We start from the raw sequence: 19,281 nt of genomic DNA on the forward strand, positions 1-19,281 counted from the left end.
ACTCCTATAACTTAATGCAACAATATATATATAACTCATATATAGAAAGAATTGCTTTTATAAAGTAGGAGACTTAGAATACTCTGGGGCTTGCCTAGGATCCGACACAAGTCAGTTCAGTTAGCTTGCACCGTCATGGTGACATCTCTGGTCCTAGCACTTGCTTAGTCCTTCCATCTTCGAGATAGATCCTCCATACACCGTCTTCGGGTTCGGCTCCAACATCACGTCCTTCACGTGGTTCATCTAGCGTACCTAGATGAGATGCAATATGCAAGTGCATAAATATGAAGAATAGTACCATGAGACACATCACAAAATAGCAAGCAAGACAAGCATAGTTTACACTAACACACTTAAGTACTTTGCGATGCTTAACTTAAACATCACACAATCTATCATGCTAAGATGGCAAAGAAGACGACAACACCAAGCATGACACAAGTTTCCCAAGATCTCAAGTGCTCTAACTCAGTCATCATTCAAGGCATACGTCACACTTAACAATATACAAGCAAGCACTATAATTGGAATCTGCCAATTTCTAGGACATGCAAACAGCAGCTACAAGATTTAGCTATAACTGGAGTTACACAAATCCAAATGACTTGCAAGAAGACATTATGGAAAGCTTATGAAATTTTCTACAATTCATCTTTAATCATCTTAGCATGATTCTCAAGTTAACTAAGTCAAATATATCCATTTACAGAAACTGGTCCACAATTGACAGAAAGCAGCCATTTCTGAAACCCAACTTTAAACAGCTGTAACTCTTAAACTACTTAGGCCAAATGACACCAAATTTTAATAGAAGCTAGATACATGAATTATCTACAACTTTTGTATAAACAAGTTTCACAACAAAGCACATTATCATGAAGAACTTTGCTAAGTTCTCAGATCTGTCCATAAACCACATCGGCAAGAAAATAATTATTAACTTATGTTGCAAATACATAATTGGGCAAAACCAACTTTACCAACATTTCACACATGACTAAAGAACACCATAAAACCTAGTGTCCATGACCAAATAAATTCTTTTAATGCATTTCGTAATTTATTTTAGATAACAAGGTGACTTAATGAACATATACCAAAAGTGCACAATAACTTCTACAAAAATTACAGTGGCTCACATATACTCTCAATAGTCTAGTGTACAAATTTTACTCCATTTGAATATGTATAGCAACCTCTATGAAAAGAACAAGTTGCTAAAGCAAGAAATCATGTGAGAGCGAGATAAACCAATAACTCACTCATACTTCACCCAATACTCATGAATTTTTTACCACATATCAACTATCACATGAGTAGCATGGCACAAAAATTTCACTTCATTTGGAGCCCTAGATCTACAGTTATGAAAAATAACAAATTCAACTAGCATTACAACCTTACTGCACAAATCTATTTTTACCGCAAAATATTTAAACTAAAACATGCCATATTATAGATCCACTGCATAGACAATTTCACAAGGATTCCAAAAAGTCCTCATTTACTATTTTATGAATTTTCTACGATTTACTATGAATTTCCAAAGTTCCTGCAAAATAATTACAAATCAATCCTTACGGCACTATTCACATGAGTCACAGGTTCTGCAGAAAGGCCCTCCCCTTTCTTCTAATTGTTGCACGCAGCCCCTCACGCGAATCAGAGCAGGGGAGGTCGTCGGAGCTTGCTGTTGCGGCCGGAGGCTGGTCGTCGGCGGCGGTGGAGTGGCGTGGAATGGCTAGGGGAGTCGTGCGCACCCACCGAGCTACACATCCCGGCCGGAGACAGTCCAAGGCGGCCCAGCCACGCGCTGAGGCAGCGCTGCTCATGGCTGCTCCGTCGGCGGAGCCAGCCGGCGGCAGACAAGACTGGGAAAGGGTGCGGTAAGGTTCAGGAAGGGTCAAGGAAGGTTCGATGGTGGCGGCGGGCTATGCACTGAGATATAGTGAAGGAACGAGTGGTGGACACGGAGCTTCCACGGTGGCCATGGCAGCAGCTCCGAGCAAGAGGGAGAGGCAGCGCGAGAGAGTGCCAGAGGGAGTGAGGGCGAGTGGGAGAGAAGCTCGGCGAGTGCTCTGGTGCTCCACTACGTCGAGCAAGGCACAGGGGCGCATGGCAGCAGGGCAAGCAATGGTGGGGCGCGAACTGCTGCATGGCGACCACGTTGGCATTCCGTCGAACAGGTGGCAGGCGCTGGAGTGGGCGAGGTGGATGCCGGATTGGGCCTAGATCTGGGCCGATTTAGACCTCGGGCCCAAAACAAAGTTTGAAGCCCGCGAGCTGCTCTACATTTTTCATTTAGAGACCAAGGTCATTAGAGCTCTTCAATAGCGGGTAATTAAGCCACAAACTGTCAGTGTCAGCGCCTTGATAACGGTCACGAAATTCACTTTCGGAAGTCAAAACTCGGTCAAACTCAGTGCAACTTTTTGCATTGCTCTTCTCCATAATATAACCTTCAACTTCTATTTTTGGACCCAATTGAGTTGCTTAACGAATTTCGGATAACGCGAGACGCCAATGCCGATGTCGATGAATTTCTAGACTTAGAATATTTCTAAGTGCTGAAAACAACAGCAAATTCGATCTTGTGACCTCGATTTGACTTACTTCCAAGCTGATCTAGCTCTTAGTCCAAAAACAAAGTTTGTTCTACAAGATATGGACTACAACTTTCATTTAAGGTCCAACCTCAAAACTGGTATAGAACCTGCTGTTCTACTTTGACCAAAGTAGGATCACGATGAAGCTTAAATTATCCTTTTTGATCCATTGGAGCATTTTTTTGGCATTTGCCCAACATGAACCTTTCATGACTTTTGTTGTAGAGTTCATCTAGAGTCATTTTGGCAAGGTTGCAAGGTTTGGTTGACATCTCATGTTCTCATTCACTTAATAGTGCAATTCAAGCACTTAGTAAAATCATTCCAACAAGGATATAACTTATCATTTCATGTGACTTTTTGATTCCAAACTTCATGAAACTTTTCGAGTGTCCAATATAGATGGGTATTGATGTGATACATATGAAGATATCCCAATCACACCACCCAAGCATATATCTTGAAAAGGGGTCTATAGGCGAGCAAAGGTGCAATATCCAAGTTTAGGTTGTGGCTCGTTTCTATAGGTTTGACCTTGACATCTTCATCATCACTTAATATACCATGTTTTAGCTCAAACCCATTGCTTAACTGGTGGCAAACACCTGAGGTGTTATAGTTTGAAAGAACAAGACAACCTACATCTAGAGAAGATAGATGATGGACATCATTACTTAAGTCCTGCCAGCTATACTCTTAGCAAAGAAGAGAAGGAAAGCATGTTTGAATGCCTAGCAAGCATCAAGGTACCATCTGGATTCTCCTCGAATATAAAGGGTATAATAAATGTGCCAGAGAAGAAATTTCTAAACTTAAAGTCCCATGACTACCATGTGCTCATGACGCAATTGCTTCCAGTTGCATTAAGAGGAATTCTACCTCCAAATGTATGTCTAGCCACCGTGAAGCTATGTTCATTCCTCAATGCAATTTCTCAGAAGGTAATCGATTCCAATGGATCTAGCTAAACTACAGAATGATGGCAATCGATCCAATGGATCTAGCTAAACTACAGAATGATGTGATTCAATGTCTTGTCAGCTTTGAGTTGGTGTTCCCTCCTTCCTTCTTTAATATCATGACACACCTCCTAGTTCACCTAGTCAAGGAGATTAGCATTCTCGGTCCTGTGTTCCTGCATAACATGTTTCCCTTTTATAGGTTCATGGGAGTCCTAAAGAAATATGTTCATAACTGTGCTCGGCCAAAAGGAAGCATTGCCAAGGGCTATAGAATAGAGGAGGTCATTGAGTTTTGTGTTGACTTTATTCCCGACCTTGACCCGATTGGTGTTCCTGAATCACGACACGAGGGGAGAATAAGTGGAAAGGGGATACTAGGGAAGAAAACATATATTGATACGCAGGACAATTATTTTAATAAAGCACACTACATAGTTCTGCAAAACTCCTCCTTGGTGGATTCATATATCGAGACACATAAAGAGTTGCTCCGATCCAAGTTTTTAGGGAAGTTTGAAGCTTGGATTACGCGTCAGTACATGGAAACTTTCAACAACTGGTTGCGAAAAAATATCAGGGTGATGAGAGTATTGATGAGCAACTGTATTTGTTGGTTAGACAAGCCATCGTGGCATATCCTCACATACAAAGGGTACGAGATAAATGGGAATATATTTTACACAATAGCCCAAGATAAAAGGAGCACCAACCAAAACAGTGGTGTCTGCATAGATGCCACCGACCCTAATAGAAATAAGCAAACATATTATGGTCGCATAGAGGAGATATGTGAACTAAACTATGCACCTACTTTTAAGGTACCTTTGTTCAAGTGCCAATGGGTAAATGCGGCTAGAGGCGGGGTAGCAGTCGACAACCAGTATGGAATGACAACCGTAGACCTCAATAATATTGGATATAAAGACGAACCGTTCGTCCTTACCAAGGATGTGAATCAGGTGTTCTATGTCAAGGACATGTCTATAAAACCGAAGAGAGGGAAAAACAATAATGACCCAATCATTGAGCCAAAGCGCCACATAGTTCTTTCAGAGAAAAAAACATCATTGGAATTGAAGACAAGTCAGACATATCAGAAGATTATGAAAAGGATGACCAAATTCCGCCCTTCACAGTGAACAAAGACCCAAGCATCCAGCTAAATGATGAGGACACTCCATAGTTACGGCTCGATCATAACCAAGGGATGTACGTTAAGAAGAAGTTCACTACTGTGCCCGCTTGATATATATAGTGATGTATTAGACCTATTATGTAATAATTGTGACTTCAGATTTTTTTGTCGTGTTTTCGTATTTTCTATGGTTTAAATGAATTTTCTGCTTGACGGTAGATTTCCTGTGGAGAATGTGTGATGAAAAACCAAATAATCAACGTTAATAAGATGTGAAAACTTATTTCCTATCGAAAAGTAATAGTTTTAATGATTTTAATCAAGTAGTATATTTTTGCATGGTGCAAATTGTAATTATTATTTACACTATGTTAACTATTTACAAAGTAAAACAAAAGAGTATAGGTTACAAATTTTTGTTGTGTATAATAATGCAAAACCAAGTCTAGGAATATTTATTATAATTTTTTGGATGATATTTTATTTATTAGGCAATTAATAACTGTCTGCATATTTATATAAAAGAAATATATAAAAAAAGGAAAAACTTCTAGAACCGGTAGGAAGACAACTGCAGCCCACCTTTACTCCCGGGTCGATCAACCACTCGGGACTAAAGGTGGGCTACGTTTTCGCGGCCCGCCAAAAAAATACCTTTAGTCCTGGGTCATGGATGCACCCAGGACTAAAGGTCAGAGCTTTAGTCCTGGTTCTTACCATCACCCGGGACTAAAGGTCCTTTAGTTCCAGGCCGTGGCTTCACTCGGGACTAAAGATCGGCCTAATATATATCGCCTCGTCTTCTTCTCCCATCCATCGTCTTCATTCTTCGCCCGAGAGCCACCACGCCGCCGCCGCTCCCCATAGCCTCCAGCCGCCTCCACGCGTCATCTCTCGCCATCTTCGCCAGTGACCCGGCTCGCGCCTCTCCCCGGTTCCACGCGCTCGCACGCCTCACCGTGCACTTGTTGTCCCCTTCACCGGAGTGCTTGTCGTCGCCCTCTTTGTCAGAGCGCTCGTCGTCGTCCCCGTCGCATCCTCGTCGTCGAGAGATCACCTCCGGCCATCCTCGTCATCCTCCACCCTCGTCGTTCTCGTCAGCAATAGTGTGTGTATGAGTGTGTGCTTATTTGTGTATGTGTGTGCTCGGACCGACAGCGAGGGAGCAGGGGAATGGGGCGGCCATGGAGTATAGCTCTGGAGGACTTCAGGCGTGTTTGGTTCATGCCTTCACCTTGCCGCACGCCCACACCGTGCCCTCGTGTCTTACCGCGCACGGCGCAGAGCAGCGATTTTTAAGACTTGGCGCTCAGGCCCGTCGAACAAAAGTTCCAATTTGCAATATGCCTGGTTCGGTGTGCTCTTGGTATTCAAACAGGTCGAGTGTAGAAGATAACAATCAAGAGCCTTCAAACTTAGAGTATGTCAGTAGCATAGCGAGCACAAAATCATTAGGGCATGTTTCACCGCGAACTAGCCCCATCGGCCCTCAATCCTGCAGGCGTCCACCCTAGCCCCCATCCGGTAGTTCGCCGTTGTTCTGGATCCCACGCCCACTCTCTTCCTTCTCCACGCCCTTCAATCCCTGACGTTTCCACCGAGCCTCGCCTAGATCCAATGAGGAAGAGGCCGCCGAACACCTCCTATCGCAACACCACCTCCTTCACCTCAGATCTAGTGGCCCGCCCCGACGCGGATCTTGCCATGGCCCTCTCTCATCGTGCGTCTGGATCTCCTCCTCCGATCCGACACAATAGAGCAAGGGGCGGGCCAGTGGGCATGATGGCCACGACACGCTCCTTCCCCACGCGGCCGAGACGCCCTTTTCCCTACGGCGCTACTTCTTCCCCACGGCCACGACAAGCGCTTCCCCGCGGCGCTACTTCTTCCTTGCAAGCAGCCGTAACGCCCTGCTTCTCCACGGCCACGACGCACTCTTCCCGCGGTGCTATGGGCTGCGAAGACCTCTTCCCTGTGATGCTATTTCTTTCCCGCAAGCAGCCGCGATGCTCTCCTACATAGATAAGTTGGTAGGAATGATAGGTGGACCTCAATTGTTAGTGTCTATTAAAAGGATTTGGGGGCTCTGGTTGGAGGTATTCTACCAGAGCAGAGAAGTTGGTGAAGAGATACTAATAGGTCCTAATAGCTCATACATAAGCCAATTATCCAACCACCTATTAGTAAGAGGTGGGTTCAAATAATCCATACTAAAGATGGATTGATGTCCTAAGATTTTAGGCCGTGCAGAAACATGGATTGATGAACTAGTTGAACTTGCGGACCGTGTTCATCTCGGCTTGCATGTTCTCTGCCGAGCGGGTAACGGACATCAAGGAGGAGCTTTGATTCTATGAGAGAGAGTGGCAATGGTCGTGGAAGACCGTGTTCCCTTCCTCGTAGAAACAGAGCTCTTCCGTGGCTAAGTACGGTGCCGTCCGGTGGAGAAATGCTCGCCGAGATGATCACGTAAGCAAGGTCAACTAGTACAGATGGTTACTTATTTAAACATGTTTTTGAGCTAGAATTTGATGGATATTTGATAACTTTAGACCTACAAATGTCATCTACAAATGTTACTATCCTCGAGGTGGCACGTCCTGCAGGAGTCCATTTTATAGATATAGTTTTTATTTTTTGTAGATATATCTAGTGGAGTAAAAGTTAGATGGCTGCCCCAAGAGACAACATGGATGAAGAAATGATGGATATTATCAACACCGGCACTCAATTTACCGATGGTGACCAGCAGGATGTAGATGACGGGAGTCAATACATGGCTCTTGAAGATAACCAAGAAAATATTGTGCAAGAAAATACTAGCGAGGTATATATATTTATATATATATTTGAACATCTATCATCTATTATGTGTACACATGATATTTATTTATTCTTTTTTTATACATAGCCCTCTAGATCGACGACAACAACGGTGAAAAGCAAAAAAATTCGAGGCCCGAAAAAGCCATTGGAGGGGCGCTACATAATATCAGAATTCAACATCGAGACAGGCGAACCACTTGGTCCACATGCAAGGAAATTCATGCAACACTATGGGTGCCTTGTAAGGGATAGACTTCCAATCAGTGCCCATGAATGGAAGCAAAAGATCAACGAGCCTCATGTTAGTTTTGTCTTTGATCTTGATAAGAATTTAATTTGGGATGATATCCTTCAACATTTTACGTTGCAAGCGGATGATTATGATGCTATCAATGATGATGAATTGAAGGAACTAGTTCGAAAGTGGGCTATGAAGAAGATGGCCACACAATTCTAGATTTGGAAGAAATCCCTATACACGAAATACGTCAAGAAGAACCTAACACCCAATTTCAATACTAGCGGCCCGCTCATGAAGTTGAGGCCCTACTGGAATGATTTTGTACAGTACAAGACATCGGAAGAGGGTGAGGAATGGGTTAGAAGGAACCAAGAGAATGCTCGACAAAAGGTATACCACCATGGCATGGGATCAGGTGGCTACGTGACTGCCATTCCCAAGTGGGAGAAAATGGAAGCGGACATTCTTGCCAAGGGTATCACACTAGAATCACTCAATTGGTCCAAACACGCGAAGAATTGGTTTTTCGCTCATGGGGGAAGACTAGACCTAGAGACCAGGAAGCTGGTTCATGGCACAAAACTCGAAGAGCAACACAAAGATTGTCTTATGCTCTATAAGCTAAAGCTATTGGTGCGTTCAGGCCCAATAGAGAGAAGGATGAACTGACGTATGCCCTCGGGACTGCTGAACACAGTGGCCGAACGAGAGGTTTAGGACGTAACATTTTTTGGGAGCATGGTTTCCCTAATGATAGAGATACCTACAGAAGCCGGCAGAGAAGGAAGGATGAGGATGCAGCGCGGATCAGTAGGTTGGAGGAATTGGTTCGTGAGTCACAGGAGGTGTTGCTTCAAGCATAGGAGCGCAAAAAAGACATGCAAGCTAGAATGCATGATGAAATCAGAAAGCAAGTGCAAATAGCAATGAGTGCCCAAAGGCAGGCATCAGATCCAGGAATCAACATTATTAGCCCCCCTGATCAGTTGAAAAGCAGCTATGCTTCTACGGAGTTGCCAAATCAAGATGACGCAATGCTACATTTCCCTATGGATGACATCACTGCACCGTTTACATCATGTGAGCTACATATTCCAAAAGAGAATGCCACAATCATGGTGGCTCTTGGTGTTTTTTCTCCTCTAGATCCTACCAAGACACCAAGAATCCATGGGACAATAATACCACCTTTATATGTTAGCATCTCAGTGGATAGAGTTAACAAAGGTTTTAGTGATCTGCCTCTTGACATTCTAGGAGGTGATGGGGAGAAGACTCTAGGAGAAGCAGAGAAGACATTCATACTATGGCGCAAGCGCTACATCATTATTCCCGGAGTCTCTAGTCCACCGCCGCCTCCTCAACTGCCAGACAATAGGTGCGGACAAAAGTGAACGAAACAATTTTTCACAAATTTTCTATTGACATACATGATTAATAATAACAATTTCTTATATAATTATTCTTTTTTGTAATCACATAGCAGGGCCTCCGCTAACCTAAGTCCAATTATTCAATCTCCAGATCATCATAGTGCTTCGGGCAATGATTATGCAACGCCGCCACCGCCACCACCTCCAAGGAGGTCTCCAACGCCTCCAGGAGGTCTCCACCGCCGCCACCTCCGAGGAGGTCTCCAACGCCTCCAAGGAGGTCTCCAGCTCTTAAGAGGTCTGCCCCGCAAACGAAGCCGTTGGCCCACCAATCGGCAAAGAAGAAAGCCTCCTCTAATCCAGTTATTCCCCAAAACTGTCTTACGAGAAAAGTGAAAAGGAATTAAAGGTTGAAGTACAAAAAGATGTGAAAAGTTTCTTTGAAAATGTAAGAAAGCAACGACAAGCGAAGGAGAACCCCGGAGAAACCATACTTCTACCTAGCTCCAGATCTTCTAAGAAAGAAGGTGGACCAGAAAAAGCAGGAATCTCAAAAGACCCGGCCAAAATTGGACTACGACCGCTCTCTCACCAAGTTATTTGAGGTGGCGCAGAAAAAGACTAGAGCAGGAAAAGGTGTTGCACAACTCGGACAATAATCGCAACAATCAGTCCCCCCTCTTGTCATTCGTAATGAATATGATTCAAACTTAGACTTACCGGACGTCGATTTTGAGGAACTGGTTTGGTTTATGAGGATACAGGTTTGGACCTTGCCTAAGTGCTCGCTGAAGGACCATCTGCTCTGAAAGTGGATCATTGGAAGAAATTTGAACATGGAAAGAGTCTATACAACCCTGAGGCCTTAGGCGAACTGGGTATGCAAATGTACCTGCTAAACAAGTAGTACATGGCGGCATGTAAACAGGGAGAGAACTTTGTTTCTGTCAGAATTAGAAACCAACATTACTTTCGTGGCGATGACATTATATATGTCGAGTTTGAAGAATTACACCAACTATGCCACTTGTACTCTCTCGACAAAAGTCTCATTAGCTGCTATTGTCTGTAAGTGTGATTATTTTCTACTATTAAAGTATATATATATAAAGCTACATGTATATATATAAATTATATATCCTTACACATATTTTTATATATACAGATATGAGATGATAGAACTCAGAAAAGAGACCGGATAACAATGTTGGTTTCATTGATCCAAATATTGTATTCAAACACCCTAATCCTCCGCCGCCTGGATGGAAAGCTAGACTCGAGAAAAATCTCATGAGGTTCTTAGTGAACCAACAAAACAAGGACATACTATTCCTCTATAACTTTAAGTGAGTGTTAAATAATTAATGTCGATCATATGGACATTTATTTAATTATTTGCTTACTAGCTAAGATATCTCTCACATATACATATGTTGACTCTAGTTAATGTCGATCATATTTGTGTATAAAAACATATGCATCAATCACTGGATATTGATGGTCATCGATATGGCTAATAGTCGGTTGTGCATCTTAGACTCGTTAAGAAAAGAGCAAACAGAGTACCAAGACATGATAGATATTATCCAAGGGTAATTTGGTCTATCTAGCAACTATATATACCCCGATCTCTTAACTGCAACAATTATTAAAGGCCAAATTAATTTTTTATTTTATTGTGCGCAGTGTTTGGAAAAGTTTCATTGAGGAACACCACATGAAACATTGCAAAGCGCCACTGGATATAATCGCACACAAAGTAAGTACCAACTACATATATATATAATTCAATTAACACCATGCATACTTTCAATTCACCGGATCTTTTTTCTTGTAAAAGTGGGTTCTGAGGCAAGAACAGGGGAACAACTACTGCGGATACTATATTTGCGAGTTCATCATGGCGTACTCAAAAAGAACTCCTGAAGAGAACATCAAAGTACGTTATATAAATATATTCATATATTTACAATTTCTTTTATTGCTCATATATATAAGTAATCACGTGGACCAACACACACACACACACACACACACACACACATATATATATATATATATATTAATACTTTTCCTTTAACTTTTATTGAAGACTCTATGGTTGAAGGAAAAAGTCATACGACGTGACCAACTGAAAGCAATTCAAAAGACCATAGCAGGATTTTTTAATGACCAAGTCCTCAACCCCGCCGGCGAGTTCTACAATGACGTCAACGAAACATGGAAGCCAAACCAGACGAAGTGAATTTGTTATCCTAAAGGATATGATAGAATATACAATGCAAGCTTTATTTGTAATATATATATATATATATATATATATATATATATATATACAATGCAAGCTTTATTTGCAAGGATATGATATATATATATATATACACACACATACATACATATATATATTATATGTACATAAAATTACGTACAATATATGTATATGCATATTGTAATATATACACTAGTTTTATACTTTAGTTTGTACAAATGTTCGAACATTATAAACGTGTAGAATACACATATTATTAGCAGCGTAGAATACGTATTCGAACACCTATTCGAAAACCAAAACGAATCATCAATTGAAAATAGAAATAAAAAAAGAAAAAAAAATAAAACCTTTAGTCCTGGTTGGTAATACCAACCGGGACTAAAGGAACGACCACTACTACAGAATGGACTTGTTGTCCTGGGCGGTAACGGCCTTTATTCCCGATTACCGCGCCGGAACAACAATCCCGGGACTAAAGGTTGCCACCTTTAGTCCCAGGTCATCGAGCCGGAACTAAAGAGGACCTTTAGTCTCGGTTGGTGTTACCAACCAGGACTAAAGGCCCTCCAGCCGAGCAAACGTGGCCGCACCCTTTAGTCCCGGTTGGTAACCCTAACCGGGACTAAAGGTTCCTTTTCTTTTCTTTTTTTTTAAATTTGTTTTCAGTTCAGTTACACGTATTTGTTTAATATATAATATGTTTTTATGTACGTATTCTATGCTGCTAATATAAATACACGCACGCATATAATTACATCTAATTCTCATCTCGAGCATTATTATATTCGAATAAAGTATGAACCTATATATATTATAGATATATATATATGTATATATACAACACTTTCATAATCTTGTTCTCGAAAATAACGATATCAATAACATTTAATTTACATCATTTATTCCTTAGGATCAAAGTAGAACTCGCCGTTGGGATTTAGCACTTTTTCTAGAAGATATCCTGCTATTGACTCTTGAACTGCTTTCAGATGGTCTTTTTGCATGACCCTTCATTTCAACCATTCAGTCTTGCATTTGAAATAAAAGGAAAAGTATTAATACATATATATATATATTCATTTAAAAATAAATAAAAAATTGATATATACGTACTCTGAGGACATCTTTAGGAGTTCTTCTTATGTGCGCAGTGATAAATTCACAAACGTAGTATCCACACAAGTTATTACCTGGTTCCTGCCGCAAACACCACTGTACGAGAAGAAGATTATTCTCATCATCTCACACGTAAATTGAAGTACGATATAGTAATTAAACACGTGGGGAAGTGTATATAGTACAACTTACTGGTATTTCAACTACATTAAGTGGTGCCTTGCAATCCTTGCGATGTTGCCGAATAAACTCTTTCCAAACCCTGTGCGACCAATAATGTACGATCGTTAATAAATTATGGCAAAGTCTATTCAATAATAGTTGTGCGCGAGAGATCGAAATTACCCCTAGGATAATGTCTATCATATCTTGGTATAGTGCCCGCTCTTTTCTCAACGAGTCAAAGATTACTAACCGACTTGAGTTTAACTCAATGACAATGAGTATCCAGTGAAACCTGCATTGGTTTATACACACACGTACATGCATATAAGTTGTATTGATAATACATAAAATGTGTAGACTACATTATTATTAACACTTACTCAAAGTTGTACTGGGAAAAGTATTGTTGTCTTGTCGTGCTGCTTCATCGAAGAACATCATGATATTCTCCTATGCTTCAGATACTCACCGCTCCTTGACAATAATACCGATTTTGAATACGATATAAGGATCATGTAAAGCCAACACTGGTGTCTTGTATTCTTTGGAGCTCTGACATCTGGAATCTGTATATAAATATAAGTTACATGTGAGGATAATTATATACACGTACGCATGGAAGTGAGTTTATTAAATAAAAGTAAGAATCACTTACAAACAAAAGGAGCTAATGATTGATTTGTCCAGAGCGTTCAAGTGGAATAGTTGATGCAATTCTTCAAAATTAATATGTAAGATGTCATCGCCACGGAAGTAATTATGGTCTCTAAATCTGATAAAGATCCACTGCTCACCCCTGCCACACGCATGCATGTACCACTTGTTGAGCAAGTACATTTGCGTACCTAATTCATTCAGAGGCCGCAGGGTTGTACAGACTTTGCCATATTTATAAGTCTTCCAGGTATCAACTTCTAGGTTCTGGATTAGAGCTTTGCCCGTCAATTGATCCAAGGTTAAACCAGTATCTTTAAAAAAAGAATTAAGGGCTTGAACCGACACTTCTCCAGAGTTGTCTGGTCGATAGACTTCTATGTTGGAACCATATTCATTAGCAACAACAAGATTTTGCATTGGTTGCTTCTGTTGTCCGAGCTGTGGGACATCCTTCCCTAATGCTCTTTTCCTTTTCTTATCTGCATCATGTGACTTCACGAGGGAGCGGTCATAGTCTGATAGTGGCGAAGGCTTACGAAGTTCAATCATCTTTTTCTTGTGAGCATCGACCTTCTGCCTCAGCACCTCTCGTGGTAGGTAAAAGTACGGCTTCTCCTTAAGCTTCGCTTGACTCTTGTTTTTGGTATCTATAAAAAAATCTTTCACTTTTTTGTCTTCTTCAGCTGCTATTTGCTCATCAGTCTTTTAGGAAGTATTTCTTGAGAAATAACTCTTTTTCTCGGGGTCTTCTTTGCCGCCGGGACCTTAGACGTCTTTGTAGTGCGTCGCTTGTGGAGGGGGTGGGGGCGGTGTTGGAGACCGGTGTGGAGGCGATGTGGCCGGTGTTGGTGGAGACCGCGTGGAGGCGTTGGAGATCGTTGTGGAGGCGGTGGGGCCGGTGTAGGAGTTGGAGATCGTTGTGGAGGCGATGGGGCCGGTGTAGGAGTTGGCGATCTCTGTGGGGATGAAGTCGTCTCGCCCCCCCGCGACGCTTGTGATGAGATGGGGAATGAATGATTAGGCTAGGCTGGGGGAGACCCTGCTACAAAAACAAGTTGTGTGTTCAATTATTTTTGAAGCCAATAGAAAATTAATGGAAAATAATATTTCATTCACTTTCATTCGTACCTAGGGTGAGGTAGGGGAAGCGGTGGCGCCCCCAGGAATGATGATGAAGCGTTTGCGCCATTGAATAAATGTCTTCTCTGCTTCTCCTAGTGTCTTCTCCCCATCACCGCCTTCAATGTCAAGAGGAACATTGCTGTAACCTTTGAGCACTCTATCGACCGAGACGCTAGCATATCCAGGTTGAATAACTGACCCATGGATTCTTGGTGTCTTCGTTCGGTCTATTGGAGATACAACCCCGACAGCCACCATGATTGATGCATTATTACCATCTGGAATGTGCAGCTCACATGTTGTTAGAGGCTCGGTAATGTCATCAACAGGGAAGCGCAACCCAGCGTCGTCTTGAATAACTGGCAGCTCCTGTAGAAGCACAACTGCTTTTCATCTGACCAACGGGGCTAATGGTGACTCCCGGCGTTGATTGCGATTGCATTTGACTCATTGCTAGCTGCACTTGCCTCTTGATCTCCTCCTGCATTCTTGCCTCAAGAGATTTTTCTCGTTCACGTGATTCAAGCAATGCTTGTCGTGACTCATCAACAAATTGCTCTAATGCACGGATTTCGTTCTGCCTCCTCATCCTTCTTTCTCTGGCGGCTTCTGTAGGTATCCTTGTCTGCTTAGGAATGCGTGTAGCCACGGAACCGCCCCCATAGCCTCTTGTTCGACCACTCGTGTTCGGGATTCTCTAGGGCATATGTCAATTCATCCTTCTCTCTGTTGGGCTTGAAAACACCACTATCAGCTTCTTCCCTAGCACGAGCTAGTCTCTGTGTTGCTCTCTCAATTTTTTGGCCAAAAATTAGCTTGCCAGTGTCTGGGTCTAGGCTTCCCCCATGAGCGTAGAACCAATTCTTCACGCGTTGAGGCCAGTTCTTCTCTATTGTTTCAGGTATGATTCCCTTGGCAGTAATCTCTGCTTCTAGGTTCTGCCACTTGGGAATAGCACTCCTATAACCACCTGATCCCATGCGATGATGGTATTGCTTCTAGTCGGGCATTCTGCCTGATTCCTCATCACACGTTCCTCACTGTCTTGAGATGTCTTGTATTCTACGAAGGCATCCCAATGGGACTCCAACTTGACAAACGCCTTAGCATTGAAATTCGGCGTAGCATTCTTCAAGATAAACTTTTTATACAATGTCTTCTTCCAACTCTGGAACAATGTTGCCATCTTCTTCATTGTCCAATCCCTCACTAGCTCCTTCAAAGCATCATCTGCTTGTAATGTGAACTGCTGAGTGATATCTCTCCAAGCTAGGTTCTTGTCACGATCAGATACAAAACTAACATTAGGAGCGGATATCTTCTGCTTCCATTCACGAGCACTAACTGGGATCCTATCCCTTACAATGAACCACATGATTGACATATGTCTGAGCATGTGATCCCAATGGTTTGCCGGTGTCGGTGTCGAATTCTGATATTATGAAACGGCCCTCTAATGGCTTTTTTGGCCCTCGGACTTTCCTACTTTTGTCGGTGGTTGATGTAGATCCAGAGACCGGCTACATGAGTAGAAACACAACGATTAACAACAAATATACGTACGCATGCATCTATAAGAGATGATAGATAATCGAATATACCTCACCAGTATTTTCTTGCGCGACAATTTGTTGATCTTCAACCACTGCATATTCAGGATATCCTCATAATCAGCAAAGTACTGACTCGTGTTATCTACATCCACATTGGTGCCGGCGTTGATAATATCCGCCATTATGTCATCACTCAAGTTATCATCCGGAGCAGTCCATTTGTATCTTCAAGATAACACATAGATAGAATTACTATGGTACATAACATAAGTACATGTGATAACACATATAGAATTACTAAATCCAATTAAATATAATAACACATAATATTTCATAAGGATAAACAATTAATAAGGTATAGGCTTTGGAATCGAATCAAAAACACTTTCGATCCAAAAACATGGAAATAAGTACATGTATATATATACACATAGAATGATACAATATATTTTCTCTCTCTCTCAACACATAGAAATAAGTGCATATGTCTATATCTCTAGATATGCATGTGATACACATAGAATGTCTCTCTAGATATAATTTTTTCTCTCTCTCAACACATGAAAATAAGTCAAGGGATGATAGACATAGAGAAAGTAAGTAAGGACATAGGGATACAAGAGAATCTCGCTCGCGAGAGAGATAGAGATAGAGAGAGAGAGAAGAGAGAAGGACGAAAGCCAAGGAAGAATAGAACAGGAAAGGAGAGAAACGAGGAAGTAGAGAAGACATGGGAAGCGAACAGAGAGCAAAAACGAGAAGAAAAAACGAGCGAAAAAAACGAGCGAAAGAAAAGACTCAATGAAAGGTGAATACATTTAATCTAATATATCAAAAACTATCTAAAAAATAACTAAAAAACTAACAATAAACTACTAATTAAAATTTAATACATTTTAATCTAACATATAGCCGAGACTTTATAAAAAAAATCTAAAAAACATGGCCAATCGAGAGCATGCAACAGATCAAGAGTACTCGACGGAGGCCATACGGTGGTGCGCGCGGGAAGCGTTGGCGACGGAGGGTGGGGTCGGGTGCGGCGGCGGAGACGGGATGCGGTGTTGCGGGCCGGGAGAATGGCGCGGCCGGGCGGGGGTAGACGACGGCGGCGCGGTAGAGACGAAGCTCGACGACGGCGGATGGCGCGGTCGGGCGGGGCTGAGCGATGGAGGCGAGATCGAAGATGAACAGAACAGACATTCAATATATATAGGCCGGGACCCTTTAGTCTCAGCTAGTCCTGGCTAGTAACACCAGTCGGGACTAAAGAACATTTAGTCCCGGCTGGTAAGACCAACCGAGACTAAAGGGTTGGACCTTTAGTTCCGGTTGGTCTTACCAGCCGGGAATAATGTCCTTTAGTCGCGGCTGGTGTTACCAGCTGGGACTAAAGGTATTTTTGGGCGGACACCGAAATTGCCGCCCACCCTTTAGTCCCGGTTCTTGGTCTGGGCCGGGACTGAAGGCCTGAAAATTTTAGCAACCCGCCAGCGTAATTGGAAAGGCATGGGATTTAGATTTTGTTTAATACTAGGTTAATCAATTAATTCCATAGCAACTTCAATACTTTGCAATATTTATTTTAAAAAATACTATTGATTAACTAATTATTTATTATAAATAGGAAAATTTTGTAACCTAAAGTTTTTAATTTCTTTTATGAATATAGAATATAAATGTTACTAATACTAAGTATTTTGTTAATGCAAAAATATATTTGTAACTTAAAATTAATAACACTAATATTATTCAATAGGAAATTTATTATCACATTATTGTAACGTCAATGTTTCAATTTTGTCTCAGTTTTTGACCAAAATTGACGAGAAATTTTTGTTGAACCTATAAAAATAAAGAAAATGTAGTATTTTTTGTTTTACAACTTTTTCAAATGAAAAATGGCCTATATAAGGATTGTATATATTGATGAGCTTAACAAACTTGGTATTTAAAACTTTTCAATTTGAGACAATCTAGGGTTTCGAAAACTAGTTTGTAGGCGTCAAAATTTAAAAATCACAAATTTGAACCTGCAAACTTTCTCAAATGGAAAGTTGACCAAAACAACAATTGTAGATCTTTTTGAGTTTAACAAACTTGGTATTCAAAACTTTTCAATTTGAAGTCATTTAGAGTTCATAATACTAGAGTCAAAGTGTTGTTTTTTCATTTGACCAAATTTGACTTGGTCAAACTTGCTCAAATGAGACACTAAATGGTCTCAAATGAAAAAACTCTGAATACCAAGTTTGATCATCTCAGCAAGATCTACAATTGTTACATAGCTCATTTTCCCATTTGAGAAATTTTTATCAAACACTAGTCACAACTTCTTGAATCTCATAGACTTTCTAAAACTATGTCACACACTTGTGAAATTTAAACTACATTTTGTTCAAGCTTTCTCAAATAAAAAAATGGCCCATATAAGGATTGTAGATATTGATGAGCTTAACAAACTTGGTATTCAAAACTTTTCAATTTGAGACAATCTAGGGTTCCGAAAACTAGTTTGTAGGCGTCAAAATTTAAAAATCACAAATTTGAACCATCCAAACTTTCTCAAATGGAAAGTTGACCAAAACAACAATTGTAGATCTTTTTGAGTTTAACAACTTGGTATTCAAAACTTTTCAATTTGAAGTCATTTAGAGTTCATAATAATAGAGTCAAAGTGTTGTTTTTTCATTTGACCAAATTTGACTTGGTCAAACTTGCTCAAATGAGACACTAAATGACCTCAGATGAAAAAACTCTGAATACCAAGTTTGATCATCTCAGCAAGATCTACAATTGTTACATAGCTCATTTTTTCCATTTGAGAAATTTTTATCAAACACTAGTCACAACTTCTTGAATCTCATATAGACTTTCTAAAACTATGTCACACACTTGTGAAATTTGAACTATATTTTGTTCAAGCTTTCTCAAATGAAAAAATGTCCTATATAAGGATTGTAGATATTGATGAGCTTAACAAACTTGGTATTCAAAACTTTTCAATTTGAGACAATCTAGGGTCCTGAAAACTAGTTTGTAGGCGTCGAAATTTAAAAATCACAAATTTGAACCATCCAAACTTTCTCAAATAGAAAGTTGACCAAAACAACAATTGTAGATCTTTTTGAGTTTAACAAACTTGGTATTCAAAACTTTTCAATTTGAAGTCATTTAGAGTTCATAATACTAGAGTCAAAGTGTTGTTTTTTCATTTGACCAAATTTGACTTGGTCAAACTTACTCAAAT

This window comes from Miscanthus floridulus, chromosome 8, assembly GCF_019320115.1.
Source record: "Miscanthus floridulus cultivar M001 chromosome 8, ASM1932011v1, whole genome shotgun sequence".
NCBI classification, from domain to species: Eukaryota; Viridiplantae; Streptophyta; class Magnoliopsida; order Poales; family Poaceae; genus Miscanthus; species Miscanthus floridulus.